This window comes from Peromyscus californicus, unplaced genomic scaffold (assembly GCF_007827085.1).
Source record: "Peromyscus californicus insignis strain IS unplaced genomic scaffold, ASM782708v3 Scaffold_17__1_contigs__length_78620276, whole genome shotgun sequence".
Classification (NCBI taxonomy): domain Eukaryota; kingdom Metazoa; phylum Chordata; class Mammalia; order Rodentia; family Cricetidae; genus Peromyscus; species Peromyscus californicus.
The window spans coordinates 23,687,102-23,713,945 of NW_026294469.1; the positions used below are offsets into that span (position 1 = coordinate 23,687,102).

Sequence of the window (26,844 nt, forward strand, 5' to 3'; positions counted from 1 at the left end):
ACATTTTCCGTGATGGCTAATTGATCTGGAAGGGCCTAGGCCACTGTGGACTGCACCCTTATTTGGAGAGGTGGTCCTGGGGTTTATCAGGAAGCCAGCTAAGCAAGAGCCGTGGGGGAGCCAGCAAGCAGCATTCCTCCACGGTTTCTGCTTTAAGTTTCTGTTTGATGTCCTGCCTTGACTTCCCTCAGTGACGGACTGTGACCTAGAAATGTAAGCCAGATAAATCCGTTTCTCCCATAGACTACTTTCGGTTGTGGTGTTTGTCACAGCAACAGAATGAGCAGTGGCTGAAGAAACAAACGTTTGTGTTTTATTTTTGGTTTTGCCTCCCAAAAGGACGGCCTATACTGTTTGCAATTTGGTTTACTTTTCAGTTCAACAATATACTGTGTTGTTATCAGTTCTTTTTTTCTCAACTGAAAAGATGCCCAGGAGCAAATGACCAGTCACATACACATCAAACAAATTCCACAATGCACTCTGATAATACATCGGCATGCAAGTGTCAGATGCTCCGTAGATTTTCCAGGCAGACTCCAGACCTTCTGTCCTGAGAGCAGTATATTAATATTTGCCAGCTTCTCTCCTCAGCTTTCCTGTAGCGCTGATTCTTGAGTTAATATTCATTAAGCACTGTGAGCTGCAAAAAGGAAAAGATGTCATAGGAACACAAAGAAATCTTAAGTAAACAAATAGCTTAATGTAGCCTGTTGGAATCCTCACCAAGAAGATGGTGATTTTTCACAAATAACCCCCCACACAGTTTGTTCATAAATGTATGAACTAATATGTAAAGTAGACAACAATTTTGAATCCATGAGTATGTTTCTATTTAACTTTTGTTCTGTGTATGGGTGTTTGCCCACATGTGTATCTGTGCATTGCATGCATGCAATGCCCTTGGAGGCCAGAAGAGGGCAATGGATCCCAAGACTAGAGTTACAGATGGTTGTGAGCTGCCAGGTGGGTGCTGAGAATTGAATCTGGGTCCTCTGGTAGAGCAGCCGAGCCATCTCTCCAGCTGCTATTTAAGCTTTAAACATCTCAGAGGTAATTAGTTGTTACAGTGTTCATAAATTCTTTATGTGCGTGCATGTATGGTGTATGGTATGCATGTAGGTATGTGTACATACATGGTATGCACATGCCGCGGCATGTGTGTAGAGATCAGAGGACAACTGTGGGTGTTTGTCCGTGTCCTATTGTAGGTGTGTCTTTGTTTGAGACAGGGTCTCTTGGTGGTTTTTCCCTCTGCATACAGCAGGCTAGCTCTTTTCAGGGGATTCTCCTGTCTCTACCCACCATCTCCCCACAGGAGAGCTGGGCTGTGGGTGCTCAGGACACAGCCAGTGTGAATTCTGGGGATTTGAATGCAGATCCTCACACTTGGGTGGCAAGCTCTTTTGCCCACTAAGCCAGCCCCTCCACCTGTAAGTTCTAATGAAAGCACTTCACCCCTATGTTAGGTCCTCATAACGACGCGGTCAAGATGCATCACATTTCTGAATATGTATTTATTTTTAGTTATGCGTGAGCATGCATGTCTTTGTGTGGACACATGCTTGTGAGGGCAGGTACCCACCTACAGAGACCCGTGATATTGACTCCTTTGGAGCTGAGGTTACAAGGGCTTGTTAGCCACTCCACAAGGATGCTGGGAACTGACGAGCAAGTCTTCTGCAACAGAAATAGGAACTTACCTGCTGAGCCATCTCTCAAGCCCTAGATTTCATCAGATATTTTATGTGATGGCATTTATGATCAAAGCAAAATGCCTTCATTAAACCAATAATTAGCCTTGAGAATAGGAATGAATACAACAGGCCAATTAGTGAACTTGTTGGCTGTTCCTTCCCGTGATGAGACCGAGAGCCATTCCAGGTGCAGCAAGAGAGTGTAATTACTGGTGTTTGGGGAAATAACATGGGGTCCTCTGCAGGGCACAACGGCAAAACAAAGACATTAAGGCCAAGTGATGAGATTGAACACAATGTAAGGAAGCAAAAATCAACCTCGGTGCCAAGTTCAAGTCGCGTTCATTACCTGTGTGACCTAGCCTGACCTGGCCTCAGTTTCCTCAGTTGTCAACTAGTGGCCCTGCATCGGATGACGCTAATGTCTTTTGCAGAGTTAGGAATTCCCCGCTGTCCGATGTTATTGTTGAAGCCCTCGCTTCCTAGCGCTGGGCCTGTCAGACGGTACCGCTGCCAGCGGTTTACGGTTTATGAGGCGGATCTGTCAGTGCAAGAGGGAGGCTTCTGCCTGAGCTGGTTTTGTTTACGGTGGCAGGCAGCATTTCAGCACATCCTCCGTGCTTTCAGCGGGAAGCAGCCAGGCAGCAAAACTGCTCTAGCATAAAACAAATCCAGCTGCAGGGCATCTTCAAAACGCTCCCTCTGTGTTTTCCAGTTTAGCCTGCTATTAAAATGGCAAAGCACAGCTTAGAACCATAGAATGGGGTCTTCTGTTAGGAAACAATCCCAGGCTTCTGGTTGCTGGCTTTGGGGTACAGTGGGGATGAGAAGGAAGAGGCCCCGGGAGAGAGGATGCCGTTTGATGCCCTCCTGACCAAGTCCTCACTCTCTGAGCCTCGTGTGGGGCTTCAGCTCTGTTCTCCCCCGTGACCCGGCCCACCAGCTCAGAGGGGGCCAGGTGGGAGGGAGTGGGAGCCGGACTGACCTGAGAAGCTAGGGGTCCAGCTGGTGTGAAGTGTAGAGCCATGGGCAAAGACGTTATGGGAGGAGGAGAAATGGTGTGCCCCAGGCAGGGAAGGGAAGGTGACTGAGATGTGTGGGTGATAACTGATTCTCGGTGGACTCGCCTTTAATAAAAGCAAAGCAAGAACTAACACAGAGAAAATGGCAAAGGCCAGGTAAAGTCTTGAGGACTTCATGGCGCCATTTGGATCAGGGCAGAGGCACCTGGATCAGAGTGACTACTTTCTAGAGTTGTCCTCTGCTGCAGAGAGGGACAACAGTGTCACATGGAGGGACAACTTACACTCAACAACTGGTAGGTGTTGGAGGGTTGAGGAACATAAAGGGCTCAGAGGGCACTCCCCAGTGCATTTCTGCATGCTCCTGAGGACACTCCCCAGTGCATTTCTGCATGCTCCTGAGGACACTCCCCAGTGCATTTCTGCATGCTCAGAGGGCACTCCCCAGTGCATTTCTGCATGCTCCTGAGGACACTCCCCAGTCCATTTCTACATGCTCCTGAGGGCACTCCCCAGTCCATTTCTACATGCTCCTGAGGGCACTCCCCAGTGCATTTCTGCATGCTCCTGAGGGCACTCCCCAGTGCATTTATGCATGCTCCCGAGGACACTCCCCAGTGCATTTCTGCATGCTCCTGAGGGTACTCACCCAGTCCACTTCTGCATGCTCCCGAGGACACTCCCCAGTGCATCTCTGCATGCTCCTGAGGACACTCCTCAGTGCATTTCTGCATGCTCCTGAGGGCACTCCCCCAGTGCATCTCTGCATGCTCCTGAGGACACTCCTCAGTGCATTTCTGCATGCTCCCGAGTGTACTCCCCTAGTGCACTTTTGCATGCTTATCTGCATCTCAGAGTATGCTTCTCCAAGAGCCCAGTGCAGCACCATATAAGGTGCTGGTGCTCCCAGATGCCCATGGTAAGACGACGATGCAGGGTTGAAAACAGGGTGACTCTGACCAGATTCACAGCTGTGAAAGATCTCTCTGGTGGAAGTGTAGGGAAGGGACACTGAAGTAGACAGACAGAGGAACAGGTAAACTGTCCCAGAAACAGAGGTGTGTCACTCATGGAAGGAAAATACAAAGTAACTTAGACCCATGGGTGACTGAATCATTCCAAAACAATCAGTGAGGAGTAAGAGAAAGAAATGGCGTGTGTTAACACACTTGGCTAGGGTGCAAGCACATACCCGCTCCCTCTCTTCCCCTTTGCACTCGTTACTCCCTGACCTCCCCTCAGCATCCTTCCCTACTGATGGTATGGTTATGAGGACCAGACCTCACAGACAGAAAGCATAAGGCTTGAAGACACATAGTTTTCCATGTGATGCTCAACCACAGCTGTAGCTTTCCAAACAGTTACAATTTTTATCTGCAGCTCTTGAATGGAGCTCACACAGGACCACAAGGGAACCGTGTTCACATTGGGTGTCACCAATGGATGGATGACTGGTTTAGGGATGACATAACTGTCAGCCCAGTAAGGGCACACTCATCTCTTCCTCTTTGTCACTCTTTTGTCTGTTACATCACATTGGCTTATTCTGCACATCCTCAGACTGCCTTGCGGCCTGTTGCTGTCTGCAGTTAGCACACCTTAAGAATTCTACTTCCATCTCGTGCGCTTCTAATTTCATCCGTATTTTTACTTAACACATCTTCCGTGTTCTGCCTGCATCTCATTTACTTGCTATCAGTGCTTCTTCACACCTTTAATGAACTGCTGGCATCCTGTTTGCCTGCTTTGTCCTTTCTAGAAAAACTGAATGCTCTCACATACTTCAGCAAACACGCATTGCAAACAGAGACCGCTCTGGTGATGCAGATTAAGAAGCGACTCCACGAAGTGTAATGTACAGAAACTTTGGCTGATCAGATGTAGCCAGTGAACAAGACAGACACGGCTGGGTGGCTGATCAAACATCTTCTCCATCCCGACTTGTTTTACTCCATTCCAGTACAGAGGCTAGAACAATTTGAATACTCCTTTGTGGCCTCTCTTGTGGCTGGAGTGGTCGTAGGTCGTGGTTCTTCCAGTGAGATATGTGTGGGAAGTCTGTTAGGGAGATTCAGTGAAAGTTTTTTGCTTTCCTTAACAATGAAAGAGACAAAAAAAAAAAAAAAAAACCACAAAAAAAAAAAAAACAAAAAAAAAACAACAGGAGCCATCCCTCAGGTCTCCTTCCTGCAGTAAATGAGAATGTGATGCTTGGGACTGCGACAACCACTGTCACGTGGTGTGACAGGAGAAGCCACTGTGCTAAGATGGCACAATGGAAACGCAGGAAGAGCCTGGGAATTGATGATATCTTGGGCCACTGTTCTGGCCTTGGACTGCAACCTAAAGACCTATTGTCCTGGGAGGAAATAAATTCTCATCATTAAACCACCATGGGCTCTGTTCTCTCCTCTTTATTACACTGAATAAATCCTAAATTCTCAACTGAGCAGCCAATCTCATTGCAAAGGACACTGGGAAGTTCAGCCTTTATTTTAGGTGGTCTTGTGCTAACTGAAAATTAGTCTCTCTCATCTAACAGTGTGCTCAGTAGTGGGATCCCAGTTGACATGAGGCAGGTTTGTCTTCTCTAGAAGCCCATAATTACAAACCAAATCAGATAAACTAGAATCTCGAATGGAGGGTTCTGAGCTCAGTATTTCTAGAAAGCACCCCAGATAATCCCAATGAGAAATCAGGGTTGAGGAACTGAGTCTAATGACTGCGTATTTAGGGACAAAGTTGTGGCCATCCATCCTCCCTCCTAAGCCTGTATTCTGTTGAGCTACAGTGTCTGGGTCACTGAGCAGAGAGGCAAGAGCACCAGACCATTAGGAGCAGAAAGTGCCTGTTCCCACTGGAGATCGACTGTTACATCAGAAATCTGGGAAAACAAACTACAGTACTTTCTAGAACAGGAGACTCGGTGACATGACCATTCTGTTCCTTCTTTCTGTCAGTCAGGAGAAGTGGCACCCAAATCCCCTTCTACATAGCAAAGAGAAATGTTCCCCACACCATCCTTCAATCTGAAAATTATTAGTCGAGGTCTTTGCTGCTACATGATCACACATGCACTGTCCAGTAGCCAAGCAAGAGGCTTAGTCATCCTGGGGCATGTAATCCACACGCTGTGTGGTCACATAATTTGTGCTTAGCGTGATCACATAATCTATGCGCATGCGTGGTGTAGCTTCGTAAGCCCATTTGCACATGTGCAAGGGGAATCCATAAAAACCGGGCCACAGACTCCTCCCCTCTCATCTTCCTCTCTCTCCCCTGCACAACCACTTCCATAGACCTAAGCACTCCCCTCCTAATAAACTCTTATAGTGAGTTTTGTCATATCCTGTGGCTTTTCTTACATAGTAAACAGCACCACTTAATGAATAACACAGCACATAATAATAACTAACAGTCTTGCTATGTATAGCCCAGATCAACTCTGAACTCACTATGTGGCCTGGGCTAGTCTCAAATCTGCTAGCCTTCTGCCTCAACTTTACAAGTGTACATCACCATACCTAGCTTTGTTTCCAATATCTTTCTCTTTTTTGTTTTGTATGTTTGCTTGTTTTTGGTTTTGTTTTGAGACAGGGTTTCTCTGTATAGTTTTGGTGCCTATCCTGGATCTCGCTCTGTGGACCAGACTGGCTTTGAACTCACAGAGATCCGCCTGCCTCTGCCTCCAGAGTGCTGGGGTTAAAGGCATGCACCGCCATCACCCGGTTTTCCAACATTTTTCTAACAGAACCCTTTCTGTACAGTAAGCATCTCCACCGTCCCCCAGAGCAGGAAGCATTTCTGCTCAATTCAGCATGACTTCAGCAATAGTCATAGGTATCTGACCTCATAACTCAGTTATACAAAAATGTAAAAGTCTGTATTGTCCATGCTGACTCTAATTTTTTTTTTGTTTGGCTCAGTAGTTGTTTAAGCAGGGTCTGACTCTGTAGTCTACAATTGCCCTGGAACCCATTATGTAGCCCAAATGGCTACTCATGGTGAGCCTACCTCAGCGCCCAGGCACTGGGATTACAGGCCTGTGCCACGAGGTCCAATGTGGACCCTCTTTCTACAGGGAGCCCCTGTTCCACTCAGTGTCAGAACTGGAAACAAGTCAGTTCCGGGTCAATTCGATCCATTCTGGATTTTTCTTCCTCCCCCTTTGCCCTGAGGAGGAAACTGAGGAACATCTGGACATGGAGGGACTTCATCTAGCCTTGGCTGTCATCTCTCCATGCTGGCACCCTCTGCCACGCCCCTGTTCCCAAGAGCCATCAGTTGTCCGCGTCTATCCCTGTTGGCATCCACAGAGGCAACTGAGCTCCCATCTGGCCTCTGATGTGGGGACAACACGGACATCTGCTCTGGGGCTGCATCTTCCCAGCGGGAAGCATCTCCTAACGGGCTGGACCTCTTTTAGGTACTTCTGTAACAGCCTTAGGCAAGAGTGGATATAGTCCCGACTGCTGAGCTTAGGCGGGAAACTCGGAGAACTGTCTCAGGCCCTCTGAGTCTTTCTCTGCCAAACTAAGATTTCGTCTCCAGTTTCACTAGATCAGTGATTCTCAAACTTCCTCACTCTGTGACCCTCTAATACAGTTCTTCATGTTGTGGTGACCTCCAACCATAAAATTATTATTATTTTTATTTTATGTGCATTGGTGTTTTGCCTGCATGTATGTCTGTGTGAGGGTGTCAGATCTTGGAGTCACAGACAGTTGTGAGCTGCCATTCGGGTGCTGGGAATTGAACCCAGGTCCTCTGGAAGAACAGTCAGTGCTCTTAACCACTAAGCCATCTCTCCAGCTCCCATAAAATTATTTTCTTTGATACTTCATAACTGTAAGTTTGCTACTGTTATGAACCATAATGTAAATATCTGTGTTTTCTAATGGTTTTAGGCAACCCCTGTGAAAGGATCATTCAACCCCCCAAAGGGGTTGAGACCCACAGGTTGAGAACCACTGCATTAGAGCATAGGGCGAGGTATCTCTGATTTTCAGCATTTTATGGGGAACCCCCTAACAAGGAAAGGAAAATTCTTTGTTCCTGTAAGTTTTCTTTTTCTCCAGTACCCATCTTCATCACCTAGAAAGGAGCTGTTCCAGGGTGTTCCCTGAGAGCCACAGCAGGGAAGCCCCTCTGCTCCCTCACCCCCAGCCCTTAGCAGGTAGTCAAGGAAGCAGGAAAGATGGAGAGGAACACAAATGACGAATTCTTTAATATACATACATACATACATTAATTAAGATTGTTAAGTTTATTAATGCATCATATCTATTAAAATACATTAGTATTTCAGAAGTATTGTTCTACCGCACTGAGGTAGTTTTAATGAGAATGGAGCCCTCTGGGGGCCTTAGATAAGAAGCTTTGGTATATAGAATTGACTTGCTAAAGGTGTGAATTGGATAACAATAAAAGGGCCCTTTATTCACGGAGAGAGTGGACCAGTCTGTAGAGTTGAATCCCAGCCGTAGCTAGGAAAGGCTAAAAATTCATCCTTGGGGTGTCCCTGTACTTCTGAGGTGCCTCTGTACTTCTTTCCACGGACCCGCGTGAACACCCACACCCAATATAGAACATGACAAACCTTATTGGAGGTTTGTCACTGGGAGTGAGCCTTAAGGTTTCAAAATCATGCATATCCCTATGTTTGTTTTCTTTATTCTCTAACTCCCACTTAAATCATATATCCAGGTAAGTTTCCACACACCCTTTTCAGAAGATTGCCTTTTCTGCACCTCCATCCAAACCCTCCCAGTTGGCTCTGTCTCTGTCGCTACTGTGAGAGAACTCTGCACTGGTCTATGGCCTATGACAATCTAAGGTTCATATTGTGTTCTTACCGCCTCTCATAACTTCTGCCCCCAGAGTACCAAAGGACCCCAGTGGTACAAATAGGAGTTACAGGAGAAGCTGTCACTTGAATACGTTCATGCGCAGGGGCATTGGGAAGGGTCTTTGCAATATGGCTGGGTCATGAAGGCTGGGGGCTAATAGATTGATGACTTACTATGGCGGTGGTTCTGTTACAGTGGGCTCTCTCTGGCTCACATACTCTGTCTTACTGTCAGGACACAGTGCAAGGGGAATTCTGAATGTTTGTGAGAAAACTCCAGGCAAACCAGACAAGAGTCTAGTGAGCTCTGTTTCTTCCTGACATGGGTTGTTCTTGGAGTGTGCTTTCCTGCTCCTCCCAGGGGTAGCAGATAGGAGTGAGTGGACTTCAGCTGTTGTTATTCAGAGGCCTCTATGGAAAAACAGGTTTTTGCCATGTGCGTCTTGTCCTGGTGATTATATACTTTACTCAGGTGACTCCTCTGAACCCTCAGAGTATAAATTGTCTGATGCTCTGAATAAAGTCAGCCATTGCATGAGACTTTAGCTGGCCTCATTTTTAGGCCCTGCTCTCCCAGGTTCACACCACCAATTACAGAGGCAAAAATCTTACCACACGATACCCTTCATGTTCTAATACAAAATTAATTAGAAACTAAGCCATTGTTGACACCATGGTCTTGAACTTCCTATAGTCCTAGCAAGAAGCTGCAGCTGTGGGCTTCCTGATGGTACACAATCATGTATAAGCAAGGCCTGAGTCTTCACTTGCTCTGTCAGTTCCTCTAAAGTTCCCCCGTGAGGCCCTAGGTGAAGGTTACAGGTGTGTGTGTGTGTGTGTGTGTGTGTGTGTGTGTGTGTGTGTGTTTCAGACTTTGTCGTCGATAAAATTTTAATAAACTTTTCTCCGGTCCTGCCCAGCCCCACAGACCCCACAGCCACTTACAAAATAATCACTCAGAAGCTTATAAACTGCTCGGCCATTAGCTCAGGCCTATCACTGATTTGCTCTTACATTTAAACTCAGCCCATTTCTGTTAATCTATATGTTGCCGTGTGTTCCGTGGCTTTACCTGTGTGCCATTACTTGCTGCTCCCTGGACGGTGGGCTGGTGTCTCCTGACTCAGCCTTCCAGCCTTCCCAAAATTCTCCTTGTCTGCTTATCCTGCCTATACTTCCTGTCTGGCTACTGGCCAATCAGCATTTTATTTATCAACCAATCAGAGCAACACATTTGCTGCATACAGAGCGATATCCACAGCATACAGCCTCTAACATATTCATATGCACATGATGCATACGATGGGCATGATCTTGCTTCAAAATCCAGAGACTCTCACAATGATTATTCTTCATACCCGTGCAACTCTTCAAGCACCAGTGGGTCAACATCTGATAAAAGTCCCCGGTCAGAGCCATTGGCTCAGCAACCTTGCCTAGGTATGGAGGCTTCTCTTGTTTGGGGCCATACAAAGCCAGTAGCTTTTGGCTCACTTGGTAAATGGACCCAATGAGGATTCAATTACCTCTAAAATGCCAAGAGGCTCAGAAGGCATTTCTTGGATACAGGAGATGCCAGGTCAAAAATTTAACCTTCAGCTGGGCAGTGGTGGTGCACACCTTTAATCCCAGCACTCGGGAGGCAGAGGCAGGCAGATCTCTGTGAGTTCGAGGCCAGCCTGGTCTATAGAGCAAGATCCAGGGCAGGTACCAAAGCTACACAGAGAAACCCTGTCTCAAAAAACCAAAAAAATAAAATAAAGAAGAATTTTAACCTTCCCCCTAGGATAGCTCAACAGATCACTGTACCCCTAAAAACTTTCCTGAGATGGAAGACCCCTAAAATTTTAGTTAAATTTCTTTCCCAGCCTTGAACACACAGATGTTTTACCAGTAACTCTGGAGTAGTTGAGAATGTCTTGATTATAAGGTCCAATCAACCCAATGTCATCAGTGGAGCAGCCAGTGTGATCTTGACCAAGAGACAGCCAGCCTATCAAAATGCCTGTGGTCTAAGTCACCCCATAGGGCTGAAGGATCACTACACTCCTGAGACAGGGCGGTGGAGGTATGCTGCTGGCTGTGTCAGCAGAGAGCAAATGGCTTCTGGTGGCTCTTGTCACAGAGAAGGAGGGAGGGCGTTTTCTTCAGACCTGTAACTGCATACCACGAATCAGGAGATGTGTTAATTTCCTCAGGTGATGAACCCACACCTGGAATAGCAGTTGCAACTAGACTCACCACTTGGGTGAGCTTACAAAAATCCACGGACATTCTCCAAGCCCACCTTCTCCAGAGGCCAAGAAGGAGACTTGAAGGAGTGTGTGGTGGGAATCATCACCTCTGCCTCTCAAGTCCTCAGGTTTGGAACTGTGGTTTGGTTTGGTTTGGATTTGATTGTCCCTCTGTCTGGGGACGCAGCAGGGGATGCTTCTGATGACTATTTCCCTAGAATACAGCCATTCTAATGGCTTCCATTCAGCTTTTTCCACCATAAAAGCCCTCATTCTGCTGCTCAGGGAACCCGCATGGAGAGGCTGCCAGCTGCTTAATTATTTCTGTTCTAATTAAGCATTCTGGAACCTGGAAAAGAACTGCAGAATGGATTCAGGGACCCACTAGACCCACTAAGGAAGACATCTAAGACCTGGGTAAGCCTCTATTGTAACTGGAGCACAGTGATATTTGGGAGGTCCTAGGAAGCACTCTGGGTTCCCAGTGCCTAGGAGTCCTTGAAGATCTACTCTGTGCAGTTACCCTGGTGAAAGACTGTCTGTCCCTTAGGGAAGTCTGGGAAAATATTAATAATGTATGTGTTTCAGTACGATGACATACTCCCTCCAAGGGACTTGACTTCCCCTTCATTCAGGGTGTTCTGTATCTGTAAGGAGGCTAGTGTTTGAGAATTAAGAGTTTGTGGCTCTATTTTATTTTATTTTATTTTATTCTAGTGGAAATTACATTTATTTGACCTAGAATCAATCTCTCTCTCTCTCTCTCTCTCTCTCTCTCTCTCTCTCTCTCTCTCTCTCTCTCTCTCTCTTTCTTTTTAGTGTGTGTGTGTGCAAGAGACAGAGAGAGACAGAGACAGAGACAGAGACACAGAGAGACACAGAGAGACACAGAGAGACACAGAGAGAGACACAGAGACATCCAAAGAGAGATTTTTTGGTCTGTCTATGAAGCCAGGTTGGCCTTGAACTCATACCTCCACATTGGAAATGCTGAGATTATAGGCGTGCTTATTCAGATCAAGTAAGAATTTATGAGGATTCCTACCTGGTTTGCTTCTAGGAACTCCAAAAACAGCCAGCCATTGCCACAGTCTATGAAACTTGGATTATTCTGGTTGCTGTTTTGACTTCACTGTATATTACAATCATTACACTTAGTCTACCTTGATCAGTTAGTATGGCCACTCCATCACTGTTAGGTTTTTAACTGAAACGTTTCAGTTTCCACCACAAGATCTGGAAGCTAGAGAAATGATGGAGTCATTCAAGGGTGCAGGGGCTCCCTGCACAATCTTTCCCAAACTATTGGTTAAGGGTATACTTCTAGATACCCCCAGTGTAAGGGAGTAGTTCTTTTATTTGTTTGCTTGTTTTTGTGTTTGTGTTTTTGTTTTTTCCTGACAGTGTTTCTCTATATAGCCCTGGCTGTCCTGGAACTTACTTGGTAGACCAGGCTGGCCTCAAACTCAGAGAGATCTGTCTTCCTCTGTCTCCTAAGTGCTGGGATTAAAGACATGCGATACCATGCCTGGCTTCTTATTTAGTTTTTATTCGTGGTCCTATACTTCACTCTGAAATCCATCTAGATTTGAAGAGGAAAATATGAACCCAAGGAACTCTCGTGAGAGCACAATAATTCCAGGATACTGCAAGCCGAAGGGGAGAGGGAGCTCTCGGGAGCTGCAGAAGGAGCGGGCTGGTGGTTAAGATGCACACAAACCAATCGAAAGTATCAGAACTGTCCAAGGAGCCATGGTGGTCTTTTGGCTGGTCTTGCCATTCCTGGACCAAAGCGCTCCATGGCTTCCACAATGTTCATGCCATCTTTCACCTTCCCAACGACCACACGCTGGCATCCAGCTACCCAGTCTTCATGGTGCAGTTGAGAAACCGGGAACCTTTTGTGTTTGTTTCAGCATTTACCATGGGCAAGCGAGCAGGACCTGCACACTTCAGGATTAAGCTCTCATCCTTATTTCTTCACTTACCACCAGTGCCATTACGGCATGTGAAGTCACTACCCTGGCACATGAATCTTGGAATTAACTCCATGAAAGAAGGAACCCTAATACCCAAATCCTTTCCTTTGCGGAGCTCCGAGCTCAAAAGTTCTCTGCTGACTTTGGAATCCTGTCTACACACAGCTCAAAAGGGATGTGGCCCAAAGGTCGAGCACTGGCTCCAATGTCACAGGACACAGTGGGGTTGACCATGACTGACAGCAAGTGGCCACAGGGGCTGCTTATGGTTTCTGCAAAGAGGGGTGAGTAGCTCATAAACAGCCAATCTACTTTAGCATTCCATTTTCCTGAGCATTTGGAATCCCTCTTCTATATTCAACCAAGGGAGGTCAGGCAGTTTCAATTTGCTAGTGGTTGGCCATTTTTCATCCCATATTTTAGCCACCTGGCCAACCAGAGCCTTTTCTGACTCCCCACATTGCAGCATTAGATGCAGAATCTCTACATAGTGCACTCACATCAAAAATTCATAGTGGGGTTGGGGATTTAGCTCAGTGGTAGAGCGCTTGTCTAGCAAGCGCAAGGCCCTGGGCTTGATCCTCAGCTCCAAAAAAAAAAAAAAAGATCATAGTGAGGGCTGGAGAGATGGCTCAGCAGTTAAGAGCACTGGCTGTTCTTCTAGAGGACCTGGATTCAATTCCCAGCAACCACATAGCAGCTAAAAACTGTCTGTAACTCCAAGATCTGGCAGCCTCACACAGAAATACATGCAGGCAAAACACCAATGCACATAAAATAAAAATAAATTTTTAAAAAAATGTATAAAAAATTCAGACTGGTCCAATTTTATATTACTTCAGCTATTATCTCCCACCTGCAATATCCATTCCCATCCATATTCCCAAAATACTTGTTTGTATAAATGAGAAAAGTCAAGGGGTCCTTTTGGAGTATAGCATTCTCCCTAATGGGTCCAAATTCTGTACCTTAACTTAGGGATGTGCTGGGACTTGAGCTTAACGTAGATGTCAGAAGCAGAAAGGGGTCCCAAAGAGAATCCACACTGCTTACCATGGCAACTGCCTCAGAAGATGCTGTTACAACTTCTTCAGGAATGAAGGGCTAATGTCCGCAGGTGGAGGTGGAAAGGCTAATACCACTGTAGGTGGGGAGGCCATTGTCAGGAGCTTGGAGAGTCTTCCTCCAGCAAAGAAGACTCCTCAGAACTTAAGGACTCATTACCCCAGGTTCATTAGAGTCGGCACACACGTCCCCATGTCTGTAGTTGTTTTTTGTTTGTTTGTTTTTTGTTTTGTTTTTACTCTTCACTCTTTGGGGGCCCACCATCCAGCTCCCAAATAAGTACACAGAGGCTAATTCTTACTTATAAATGCCAGGTCTTAGCTTGGCTTATTTCTAGCCAGCTTTTCTTAAATTATCCCATCTACTTTTTGCCTCTGGGCTTTCACCTTTCTCTATTCTACATACCTTTCTTTACTTCTTATTCCATGGCTGGTTGCGTGACTGGGTGGTTAGTCCCCAGTTGTAAGACATTACAACAATCTTAGTTGCCTTTACTGCTGGAAATGTAGTCGCCAGCATCTTTAATAGTAGTCAGATTCTAAAAACAGTCCCAGAAATGATTCAGAAAACATATCCTTTAAATTCTATTCCTTTAGAACCACTCTTGATCTGTATTACATCTCCTTCTCTCACACCTTCCTTCTCATTCTATATATTCTCTCTGCCTGCCAGCCCCACCTATCCCCCTCCTGCCTCCCTATTGGCTGTTCAGACCTTTATTAGACCAATCAGGTGCTTTAGACAGGCACAGGAACACAGCTTCACAGAGTTAAACAAATGCAACATAAAAGAATGCAACACATCTTTGCATCACTAAAACAAATATTCCACAGCACAAATAAATGTAATACACCTTAAAATAATATTCCACAACATGCCGGGCGGTGGTGGCGCACGCCTTTAATCCCAGCACTCGGGAGGCAGAGCCAGGCGGATCTCTGTGAGTTCGAGGCCAGCCTGGACTACCAAGTGAGTTCCAGGAAAGGCGCAAAGCTACACAGAGAAACCCTGTCTCGAAAAACCAAAAAAAAAAATAATAATAATAATAATAATAATATTCCACAACACATGTCAACTTAACAGGTCTTCTATCACACTCAATGCCCTTGTTTTAAAGCTAGACAGTCTGCAAAGCTGGGAACTGGCTTGTGTTGTGTTTCAGGATGAGATTCTGCATTTGATTTTCAGCAGTTTCAGCCTTGTGGCTACAGAGATAAGGATGTCTTTCAGGGAGATCTCTCTAGCACACCTGGATGTTCTTGTGCTAGTCATGAATGCTTGAGTTAGAGATTTGAATCCCCGAGTCCATCTTTTTCTTTCTTTTTTTTATTTTTTTTCTTTCAGTGATTATAGGGCAACCAATGAATGCCATTATATTCCTTTGTTCTACAAAATTGTTTATAAGTTTCTTAGAGTCACATAGCTCCTTGCTTCTTTTAAAATATGTATTATGACAGATACGGGAGAGGTGGCTCAGCAGTTAAGAGTGCTTGTTGAAGCCAGATGGGATGGCACACACTAATCCCAGCACCTGGCAGGCAGAGATAGACAGATCTCTGTGACTTCAAGGCCAGCCTGGTCTACATAGAAAGTTCCAGGGCCATCAGAGCTACATAGTGAGACCCTGTCTCAAAAATAAGTAAAAAAAATAATAAAATAGAAAAAAAAAGGAGTGCTTGTTGCATAATCATGAGATCAGAGTTTAGACCCCAGCACACACAATAATAAGCAGATATCCCACAGGCTCATCTAATTCTAGCCACACACGCATATGTACAGACATATACACATATAAATAGATGAAATGAATCTTTAATATATATTATGACACTTTCATACATATATGTAAAATGTACTTTGATCATATTCACGTGTGTCCATTTCCTACTTCTTATAAGTCATTGACTATACATGTCCAATGGAGACATTTTGTATATCTTTATATACATGAACTGTCTTAGTTGCCTTTACTGCTGGAAATGCAGTCACTAGCATCTTTAATAGTAGTCAGATTCTAAAAACAGTCCCAGAAATGATTCAGAAAACATATCATTTAAATTCTGTTCTTTTAGAACCACTCTTGATCTGTATTACATTTTGTTTTCCAGAGAAACAGAACCCATAGGCTAAACAGAGATGCACACACAAAGAAATGTCTTATAGGAATTGACTCATGCAATTGTGTGGCGTAAGACATCCCGTGATGTGCTGTATGCAAGGCAGAGAAGCAGGAAAGCTGGGGGTATAATTCAGCCTGAGCCTGACGATCTGAGAACCAGGGACCTGATCGTTTAAGCCTTAGTCCGAATGCCTGGGAAGCAGCAGTACCAATGTGCAAGGCCAGAAATCTCCACTTGGGCAAAGAGAATGAATCTGCCCTTCCTCCACCATTTTCTCCTAGTCAACCCATTGATGGACTGGATGCCCAGTTCTCCCGGAGAGACCACTGGCCGCTCTCAGCTCCTGAAACACCTCCATAGACACTCTAGGCAATAATACGTTGCCCTTAGTCCAGGCATGTTTACACATAAAATTAACCATCACAGACAACAATAATCATATCTGACTCAGGACAAAAGCCTATGGTGATTACAGTTCTAGAGCGCCATTCGGGAGCAAGGATGTGAGCTTCCTTAAGCCATGTCGTGTGGTCACTGCTGGTATTTCTCAGTGTTCTGGTAGGAGGCTCCTTTGTCATGAGAACACTCTGAGATGCCGAGTTGTCTAGTTAATCAAGTGGCAACTTTACAGAGAAGCCAATCCACAGCTTCCCTGCTTCTGCACGCCTGTGTAACAGTTGTTAAACATCATTTTAACGCACCCTAGGCAGAAAATAACATCAAACAACCAGAATCTTGTTCTACAAATGCTTGAGTTTGCAGCATTTGATGCCATAGGGAACTACGCATGAAGATGACAAGGACTCATTCTATGGGTCTATTCATCTCTTTTAGACGTTAAAGCCATAGGGCAAAGCCCTAGTTTGGATAAATAGTGTGGAAAAAAAGGTCACAGGGCAACTTATTAAAATCATGCCATACTATGTCACTGAGGGAAACATAAGTGTACCAAGTGCCTGAGTCAGTGGCCAAGGGTTACCTCAGCAACCCATTCCCTGCATTAGTCAGTGAACTTCAGAGGCACAAATACCAGAGATCAATGCTTTCTTCTGCTACATAGTAATCCCAGAGCAATGCTCTCTGAAGATTTCAGTCCTTTGATTTCTATCTGCTACGACTGAAAAAATGCTTTCCTAAGACATGGATTTCATGATCTGAAAGGGTAATTATGCCAGGGCCCCGTGATAGCAAGGCCTAGACCCGCGTTCAGGAGCCTGGCCTCTTGCACAGCAGCTGAGCCGGCACATTGCCCGGCAAGGCTTGGCACTCTCTCAGGAAGGTGGTGGGACAAAGTTACTGAAGTAATGCAGGATCGAGGACAGACTGGTTGTGTTTTACCTCAAAGAATCCTGTCCATGAACCAGGAAGTTAGGTGGGTCCCAAAGAGAAGTGGTTCACACACACAATCCCAGCACTCAGGAGGTTGAGGACCAAGGATCACTGTCAGTTTGAGGCCAACCTGACAGCAGAGTAAGACCTTATTTCAAACAAAACAAAAACCCCAAATCACCTTTTTTTTTTGAGACAAGTTTTCTCTGTGTAGTCCTGGCTGTCCTGGAACTCACTCTGTAGACCAGGCTGGCCTCGAACTCAGAGATCTGCCTGCCTCTGCCTCCCAAGGGCTGGGATTAAAGATGGATGCTGCCATACCCAGCTACCTTTTTTTTTTCTTTGAAACTCCCAAATACCAATATCCACACCGAAGGAGCATAGCTAAGCAGGCTGGAGGTTCTTTGGGGAAGGAGACTATTTTAGGCACATTGGATTTTTTTTCCAATGCCTTCCAGAAATTTCTAGTACTTAGCAATTACATACTAAATACCTGTTTAATAAGTTAATACTGTGTTGCCATTGATGTTGTATGGGCTGGTTTATTTTAATTTATTCCAATTTAAACAAGCAACCATGAGGTGGCCACATGCACGGAAGAATGGCTTTTGATTAACGCCACAATTATAAATCTCTTCAAGAGGTCTTTACATTTCTGAATTTCCACTTCTTTAATGAAATGGTTCTATGAGAAAATCTTGTCCCCTGGCTTCACTGCAGCTCCAAATCTCTGGGAGCAGATCTTAGTAAACAAATATAGCTGCTTCCTGGAGGCTAACCCACTGCTCTCTCTGTCCCTGTAAACAGCATGGTGACAAATGTCTGCAGCTCCAGGCTGAAAGGCCCAGGCTGGCTCAGATGCCTCATTCAGAACATGCACCCCAGGCGGTTCTGATGTGGGTGTATCTCCGTTGGCCACAAGCCACAAGAATATTGTGACACAAACCCACCTCTGCATTTCAGTGGCAGACAATAAACCTCATCTCTGCAGATACATGAAAATTCAGCTTACACAGGCTGGATGGATCCCCAAGACGATGACTGTGCTTTGTTCTCTTTCTCGCCCTCCTTGGACCAGTGTCTTTCTATGGGCTGTTCTCCTATTTGAGAAGGAGAGCGATCTAAGACAGTAAGCCTGCCCCTCAAGCACACCGCCTCCGCTCACAATTTGTATACTCCTCCTATACCATTTGTCCAAGAAAGCACCCTGGCCCAGGGCAGAGTCAATGTAGAAATAATACACTTCTTGCGTGGGATTTAGATGGGGATGTAAATATTTGCTGCACAATGATCTGACACAAGATAATACAAAAACTTTGCTGGAGTCTCGTCAACCATTAGAGGAGGTGAATGTAAGGCCAAGTTTTTATTTAGTTAGTTATGCAATAAACATTTATGAGTGACTACCAAATGCCAGGCAGACAGATAATTAGTAATTGTCTGTAAAGAGTCATGTCCAGAGACACATAAGTAAATAGATAATCACAAGGCCATGTTCTGATATCATATGATAGAAGCGACATAAGAGGTATTGTGAAAATCTGAAACAGTCCAGGGAAGCATAAGTAATGCTCTCTGTGAGCCAGAGATGATAAAGAATCTGAAAAATGTAGGAGATACAAGAATCAGATTGTAAAATGTTCATTACTCACTCAAGAAGATAGCTGCAAGTGAGTCCTGCCAAGTTCTGGACTCACTTGCAGCTATGAGGGCACCAGTGGCTGGAGAAGTCTACAACCATGACTTTCATTGGCTCAGCCTGGAGCACCTATCCAGCTCTGGGTCACTTCAAGATGCTGGTAAAATTAAGAAATGCACTCCTTTATACAATCATATCAAGAAATTATGTGTTTTATGCATCCATTATAATATCCAAAAATGTATATGAACAGTAACAAAACCTCTGCATTCCTAGCCCCAAACAGTATTCACCTTGGAGAGGGAGGGACAGGATCTCGGGATGAGGTGCTGCAGAAAGTGATTTCGGGTTTATCTGTACTATTTGAAGCTGTCTTTCTCACTTCAGTAGAAACCTCCAAACAATAAGAGCCTTGAAATAAAGGGCTGGCAGGAGGGCAAAGGGGCATGTGATGGCTTTGGGAGTGTACAGATGTGGCTGAACTGTCACATCTTAGGAGGAGAGGAGGAGGAGCGTGGATAAACTAACAACATGACTGCTCCATGGTGTGGATAAGGGGAAGGTTTTTATTGTAGATATGAAAAAGAACAGTCAGAGGCATCTGGAGGAAGTCTGGAGTAAAGGAGAGAGAGAGAGAGAGAGAGAGAGAGAGAGAGAGAGAGAGAGAGAGAGAATAGCTGACATAGCAGGGTTATAAGAAGAATGAGTAACTGTGGGGAGGGAAGCCTGTGAGCTGGGGAAGTTTAGGGTGGGGGTGAGAAGAGCTTGGATGCTAGCATGGGCTCTGAAATGTCTAACAAGAGCCTGGAGGCCAGCATGCACTTTGGTATGCTAATAGCCATTTGTCCCTTCTGCAAAGGATAAGGGAAATGGCTCCTTTGGGGATAGGGGAACTACTGGCTTCCCAAGTTCCTGAGGAATGCCGGCAGGAATAAAAGCCACAAGGCCTTTGCTTTAAGATGCCAGGCTTAATCCCAGCACTCCGGAGGCAGGCAGATTTCTGAGTTTGAGGCCAGCCTGGTCCTACAGAGAGAGTTTCAGGGCAGCCAGAAAAATTCTGTTTTGGAAAACAAAACAAAACAGATGCCAGGCTTTTGTCGCAGGTCACGAGTGGAAGAAGAAGTCAGCCATCTTGGAAGTTCACCAACTTTATTACCTGGTAATGGCCCGCTCCCTGTCTGTCTACCTACCAGAAAATCTGTCTAACTCTCAGTGACTCGGTTATACGGAAGACATTGCTGTTCGCCAAGAAAGGTTAAGCATGAAAAAGAAGGTTGTGCTGGGCAGTGGTGCCACAGCTGGTGGCGCACGCCTTTAATCCCAGCACTCGGGAGGCAGAGGCAGGCAGATCTCTGTGAGTTCAAGGCCAGATTGGTCTACAGAGTGAGTCCCAAAGAAAGGCTCCAAGCTACACAGAGAAACCCTGTCTCAAAAAACAAAAACAAAAGAAGCTTGTGGGAGAAGGTGGAGATCTCTGCAGAGATGTTTGTTCTGAGAGAAGGGGAGAAGGAGCCCAATACAAAGTTAGGCCTGAACTGAGGTTGCATTTCTCTGCCCAGGAGAGGCTTCCGCTGTTTCATGACACCTGTGTAACAGAAGCCGGCCCACAGACAAAGGATGCTGAGTGTTCATAACTTACCTCGGGAGAGGCAGTCCAGTAGGCATGGTTCCATGCTGGGCGCTGCGATTCGAACCCATAGACGGTTCTAATACACCTTGACCCCTCGTTTCGTTACCTAGAATGATACTGTGTGACTTGTTATAGGGAGTAGAATGTTTACACCTGAAGGGGTAGAAACAGAAGGATTTGGAAACACTGGTGGTCTTTGGTGCACAGGTCTCACCTGGGAAAGCATTGCTGGCATGGAGACAAGGGAGTCCAACCATCCTCATAGCTGAGGTCCTGTTTGGCCAGAACCTCAGCTCCCCCAAACCCACGCTTGGGCCTGATCTCCAGAGCTCTGTCTCTTCACCTGCCTGCACCCTTCCCTTTGATCTGCTTCAAGGTCTGGGGGTTGTCACCACCACAGGCAGAGAGACTCAGCACTGAGTTGGGCTGTCGACCTTGATGGCAGTAACGTTCTGATTCCCTCGGGAACAGAGTCTGCACCTGGCCCTTCAGCACTAGGAGCAAAGAGGACAAAAGAGCCTTTCACTGAGATTCTGAAAAGGGGCAGCCTGGGACCTGGGACCGGGGCACTTCCCTCTCCCACAACAAAAGCCGTAAACTTCAGCCCACCTTCCGCCTAGCCACCAGCCCTCCTGGAAAACTCTCTTCCCCTTTGTCTCTCTGTGTTCCACAGCTCCTGGGACGGGACTGCTCAAAGAAGGATTTGGTCTGGTCTGTCACACGGGAAAGGGAAAGTGCTGACTGTGAATTCTTTGACTCGCCCCCGAGGCTGGGGCTGCAGAATCCAGACACTTCAGCAGCCTTAGCCAGGCTGGGGGTCCCGGATGATGAGTGCAAGAGCCCCAGACAGGAACCAGCTGCTCCCCGCTCCCCCCCACCACCCCCCCCCACCCCCTGCACCGATTTCTGGGATGAGAAGGAGGGAGGGAGGGAGGCCATTAGCAAGAAGGAAGCCCTAAAGGGAGTGGTTTGGAGGTGCTGAGGGTGAAAGCACACTTCTGGGGTGCTGATTTTGGCTTGCTGGTGCCCAACCAGTCAAAGTAGTTTGGGGGGCTTTGCTTTGATGTCTGAATCTGCTGGGAATTTCACCAGGAGCAAGCTACACAGGTCAGAAGCTGTATCTTGTTGCCTCCAGCATTTAGCACAGAGCCTAACCCAAGGACAAATCAGTCCAAGGACAATGGGGGCCATCTTTTGAAAGATAAGTCTGTTTTTCTTCCTTCCTTCCTTCCTTCCTTCCTTCCTTCCTTCCTTCCTTCCTTCCTTCCTTCCTTCCTTCCTTCCTTCCTTCCTTCCTTCCTTCCTTCCTTCCTTCCTCCATTCCTTCCTTCCTCCATTCCCCCGCCCCCCACCTCTCCCTCCCTTTCTTTGTTTTGAGACAGTGTTTCTCTCTATAGCTCTGACTGTCCTTGAACTCAATTTGTAGACCACACTAGTCTCAAACTCTGAGATCCTCCTGCCTCTGCCTCCCAAGCGCTGGTATTAAAGGCATGTACCACGACCACCTGGCCTGGTTTTCATTTTCAATCTGCAGAAGAGAAACATGGGTGTAGAGATATAAAGAGGTGAATTCAAACTGTAGAGCTTGTCAACAGCAGTGTCACTGAAGGTCAGGCAATAGAAAGGATTTCTAGCATATTTACACAATTCAAAGAATTCTTAGACATTTAACCACCATGGGCCAGAAGATGGAAAGGAAGAAAGATAGGTTAATCAATTAATGAACTATAAAGGATTTAGAAGACCAGTTCATATTTTAAAATACATTTTAAAGAAAAACTTTAACTCAAATCCCATCAGCTCTCCTGGGTGCCCCCACACCCTGAGACAAACCCTAAGCAATGGAAAGAGCAGTGACTTCTCTCTGTGGACCTCCCTTCTAGCCCAGCGCTTTCTCCCCTTGTGTTAATCCCACCCCTCAGGTCTACAGCCAGTACAGGCTCAATTTAAAGAAGCGGCACCTTCTTTCCTATAATACCGTGGCTTTTAGATTGACAAGCCTATTTACAGGTGCTGTCTAGACTCGCTGCTGGAGAGGCTGCAGAGACTTGGGTTGTTAGGATTGGAAGGAGGCCCTAACAGTGTTTGGTAGATAGTTTCTATGGAGGCTGATAAACCAGGCAGCACTCAGTGGACTCAGTGAGTATTAAAAAGAGAGAGCATGTGAAATTGGAAAGGAAAAGGGGGTGGGGGTTGGGGGTGTTAGGAGAGGAGTTGGAGGAGAGGGAATGGGGGTAGATTTGGTCAAAACACATTATATATGTATATGAAATTCTCAAACAAAAATCCTACAGTGCATAGGATAGGCACCACAATAAATAATGACCCAAACCAAAACATCCACAGCACCAAGGCTGGGAACCTCTGCTATAAGCAGAGTTAGGGATTCAGATAACCTTGTAGGGTTAAGAAAATTTAGTAATTTAATTGGAAGTGTAGGTTTTCTGGGCTGGGGGAGGGGGGTGGATCTCTGAGTTTGAGGCCAGCCTGGTCTGCAGAGGAAGTCAGGACAGCCAGGGCTACACAGAAAAATCCTGTCTCGAAAAAAACAAAACAAGAGAGAAAGAAAGAAAGAAAGGAAGGAAGAAAATATCATGAATGTAATAAATCAATACAATTAATATAATTAATGAATATCATAAATATGGTTATTGAATGAATACTGCAAATGTAATCAATGAATACCACAAATGTAATTAATATCATGAGTGTAATTAATGAATATCATGAGTGTAATTTAAAAAATAAATTAAAAAAAGAACTCCAAGTGTTCTTAACCACTGGGGGGGGGGCAGGGAGAAGGAAGGAAGAAAGGGAAGTGTAGGTTACATACAGAAAAGGAAAAGATGAGAGAGAGAGGGAGAGAGGGAATGGGGATGGGAGGGGAGGGATGAAAGAGAGGGAGGAAGGGAGGAAGGAAAAGTAAAATAAGAAAGTTTTGTTCAAGAGCCACCTTTCCAGTTGTATTACAAAATTATAGTAATAAAAACAGCATGGTATTGATACAAAAATAGACACATTGATCAATGGAATCAAATTGAAGACCCAGACATAAATTCACATACCAATCAATACCTGATTTTTGATTAAAAAAAAAAAAAGAAGAAGCCAGAAATACACCCTGGAAAAAAGACAGCATCTTTCAATAAATGGTGCTGGTCAAACTGGATGTCTTCATGTAGAAGAATGTAAATAGATCCATACTTATCATCATACACAAAACTCAAGTCCAGATGGATTGAAGACCTCAACATAAAGCCAGATACACTGAACCTGACAGAAGAGAAAGTGTCTTGAACTCATGGGCACAGAGAAGACTTCCTGAACAGAACACCAACAGCACAGACACTAAGATCAATAATCGATAAATGGGATGTCGTGAAACCAAGAAGCTTCTGCATGACCAAGAACACTCATTTGGACAAAGTGGCAGCTTAGGAAAAGATCTTTACCGACTATACATCCAATAGAGGACTAATATCCCAAATAAAGAACCAAGAAACTAGATATCAAAAAAAAACAAACAACCCAATTAAAAATCAAGTACAGCCCAGGCAATGGTGGTACACTCTTTCAACCCCAGCACTGGGGAAGAAGAATGTTCAATTTCAAACCCAGGACAAACAGCTGACATGCCTATTTAACATATCAAAGCAGACCTGGCCTCCAGGTTCTCCCAGCATCCCTCAGTCCCTACCTATCACAGGGTATGGCTGGCATAACCCACCCTCTACCCAGAACTCTCCAGCCCAGAGGCTGGGCAGCTCTTCCTCCCTCTATAATCCAGACGTTTTTCAGTTACCTCTGACCTCCTGACTGCTGCACCTGGTTCCCCTGCCCCGTCCCACATGGCCCAGCTCAGTCTGGTCATGTCCACTCTGGACTCTCCCAGAGGTTCACAGCTGGCTATGCTCTCCCACATGTCTACAATTTGCAGGTAAATGAATGGAACTAGAAAATATCATCCTGAGTGAGGTATCCCAGAGCCAGAAAGACAAATATATTTATTCATTTATGTGGATATTAGCTGTTAAATCAATGATAACCAAGCTACAATCCGTAGAACCACAGAGGTTAGAGGTTGGGTGTAATATAAGGGACTAGGGGTACAGATCTTGTTAGGAAAGGGAAATAGGATAGTTATGGATAGATGAGGTGGGTTGGAATGGGAGAATCAAATGGGAAGGGTAGAGGGGCAGGAGGGAGAGAACACTGGGAGAGACAGCTAAAATTCAGGGCTATCTTTGGGTTTCCATTGCTGTGAAGAGACACCATGACCATGGCAACTCTTGTAAAGGAAACATTTAATCGAAATGGCTGGCTTACAGTTCAGAGGTTTAGTCCATTATCATCATGCCAAGGCAGCATGCAGGCAGACATGGTGCTGAAGAAGGAGCTGAGAGTTCTTACATTTTGACCTTCAGGCAACAGGAAGTGGTCTGAGACATTGGGCATGGCTTGAGAATATATGAGTCCTCAAAGCCCACCCCACAGTGACACACTTCCTCCAACAAGGCCACACCTACTCCAACAAAGCCACACCTCCTGATAGTGCCACTCTCATGAGCTTATGGGGGCCAATTACATTCAAACCACCACAAGGGCCATTTGAGGGGTAGTATAGAAACCTAATACAGTAGAAGCTTCCTAAATATATATATATATATATATATATATATATATATATATATATATATGTATATATATATATATACATATATACATATGAATGAAGATGATCTAAATGAAATCACTAAATAATGGGGAAGACAGAGCCCCAACTAGCTCTCTTGTAACCAAATGAAGTTTCCAGTACACAATTAGATTACATCTAATTGAGTTGCTGGCCAAAGGGGTCCCATGGGAATCCTCAAACAACTCAGACTGTTGCTAACACTATAGGTGGTTCTCCACAAACTGACAGCAAGGTCCTGTTGCTGAAGACAGCACCTACACAACTCAATGAACACGGAGAAGGAGAAATTGAGCTGGTACCTACATAGAGCCGTCACCCCTACAGTCTATCATCTTTGGGACAGGAAGGTACTCTGCATGTTCTCAAAAGAGAAGCATAAACTCCAAGCCAGCCACAAACCTTTTGATCTACAGTGGTAGCCTTTTGGCAAGATATGCAAGGGTAATGGTGGCACAAAGCTTGTTGGAGTAACCAACCAATATCTGATTTAACTTAAGGTCCACTCCATGAGATGGAACCCATACCCAATGCTACTTGGATAGCTGAGAACTAGAGATTAGATAGCCTAGGAACCTAGGGTAAAACCAAATACTAGTATTCTAAAAAAAGAAAAAAAAACAGTAAAATGACTCCTAATGACATTCTGCTATACTCAACTCACAGTGTGCTGTGAAATAGTCCTTCTGTACACTGTGATTATGTATTGCTCTCTTAGGTTAATAAAGAACTGACTGGCCTATAGCCAGGCAGGAAGTATAGGTGGGACAACCATACTAAGGATGCTTGAATGAAGAAGGACAGAGTCAGAGGAGTCCCCAGCAGACTCAGGAAGAAGTGAAATGAGCAAGCTGTACTGAGAAAAGGTACCAAGCCATGTGGCAGAGCATAGATAAGAAATACGGGTTAATTTAAATGTGAGAGTTAGCCAGTAACAAGCCTGAGCTACTGGCCAAGCATTTATAATTAATGTAAGCCTCAATGTGTTTATTTTGGAGCTGCTGGTGGGACAGAAAGTTCCACCTACATTGGTGCCTTGTTCAGCCATCATCATCAGAGAAGCTTCCTCCTGCAGCAGATGGGAACAAATACAGAGACCCACAGAGAGACATTATGCAGAGAGTGAGAGACTTTAGAACACTCTTCCTAAAGTGGGATGCCTCTATCAAATTCCTCCCCTCACAGCTCAGGAAACCCTGTGGAAGAAGAGGCAGAAAGAGCATAAGAGCCAGGTGGGATGGAGGACACCAAGAAAACAAGGCCCTCTAAATCAATGTGATCAAAGCTCATATGAACTCTCAGAGACTGAGGCAGCATGTATAGGGCCTGCAAGGGTCTGCACCAGGTCCTCTGCATATATAATATGGCCTCCAGTTTAGGGTTTTTATGGCATTCCTGACTGTGTCAAACAGTCGGTCTCTGATTCTTTTTTTGTTGTTGTTCCGAGACAGAGTTTCTTCATGTGGTTTTGGTGCCTGTCCTGAATCTTGCTCTGTAGCCTAGGCTGGCCTCGAACTCACAGAGATCCACCTCACTCTGCCTCCCGAGTGCTGGGATTAAAGCTGCCCAGCTAGGTCTCTGATTCTTG

The 26,844-nt window shown here is 45.3% G+C and overlaps 1 long non-coding RNA gene across 3 annotated transcripts in view; it reads right to left on the minus strand.

The window, feature by feature from the left end:
• Positions 1-291: 291 nt before the first annotated feature.
• Positions 292-26,844, minus strand: part of LOC128112642 (uncharacterized) — a 46,183-nt gene continuing 19,630 nt past the window's right edge. Inside the window, exons 2-5 of one of the 3 annotated variants that reach the window (XR_008219076.1) lie at positions 20,778-21,057; positions 20,573-20,669; positions 1,586-1,680; positions 292-643 (exon numbers count right to left, since the gene is read on the minus strand). This is a non-coding gene — a long non-coding RNA (uncharacterized LOC128112642). Of the gene's footprint in view, positions 644-1,585; positions 1,681-20,572; positions 21,058-26,844 lie in introns of all 3 variants that reach the window. The other 2 variants (XR_008219075.1, XR_008219074.1) reach the window with 2 other exon arrangements.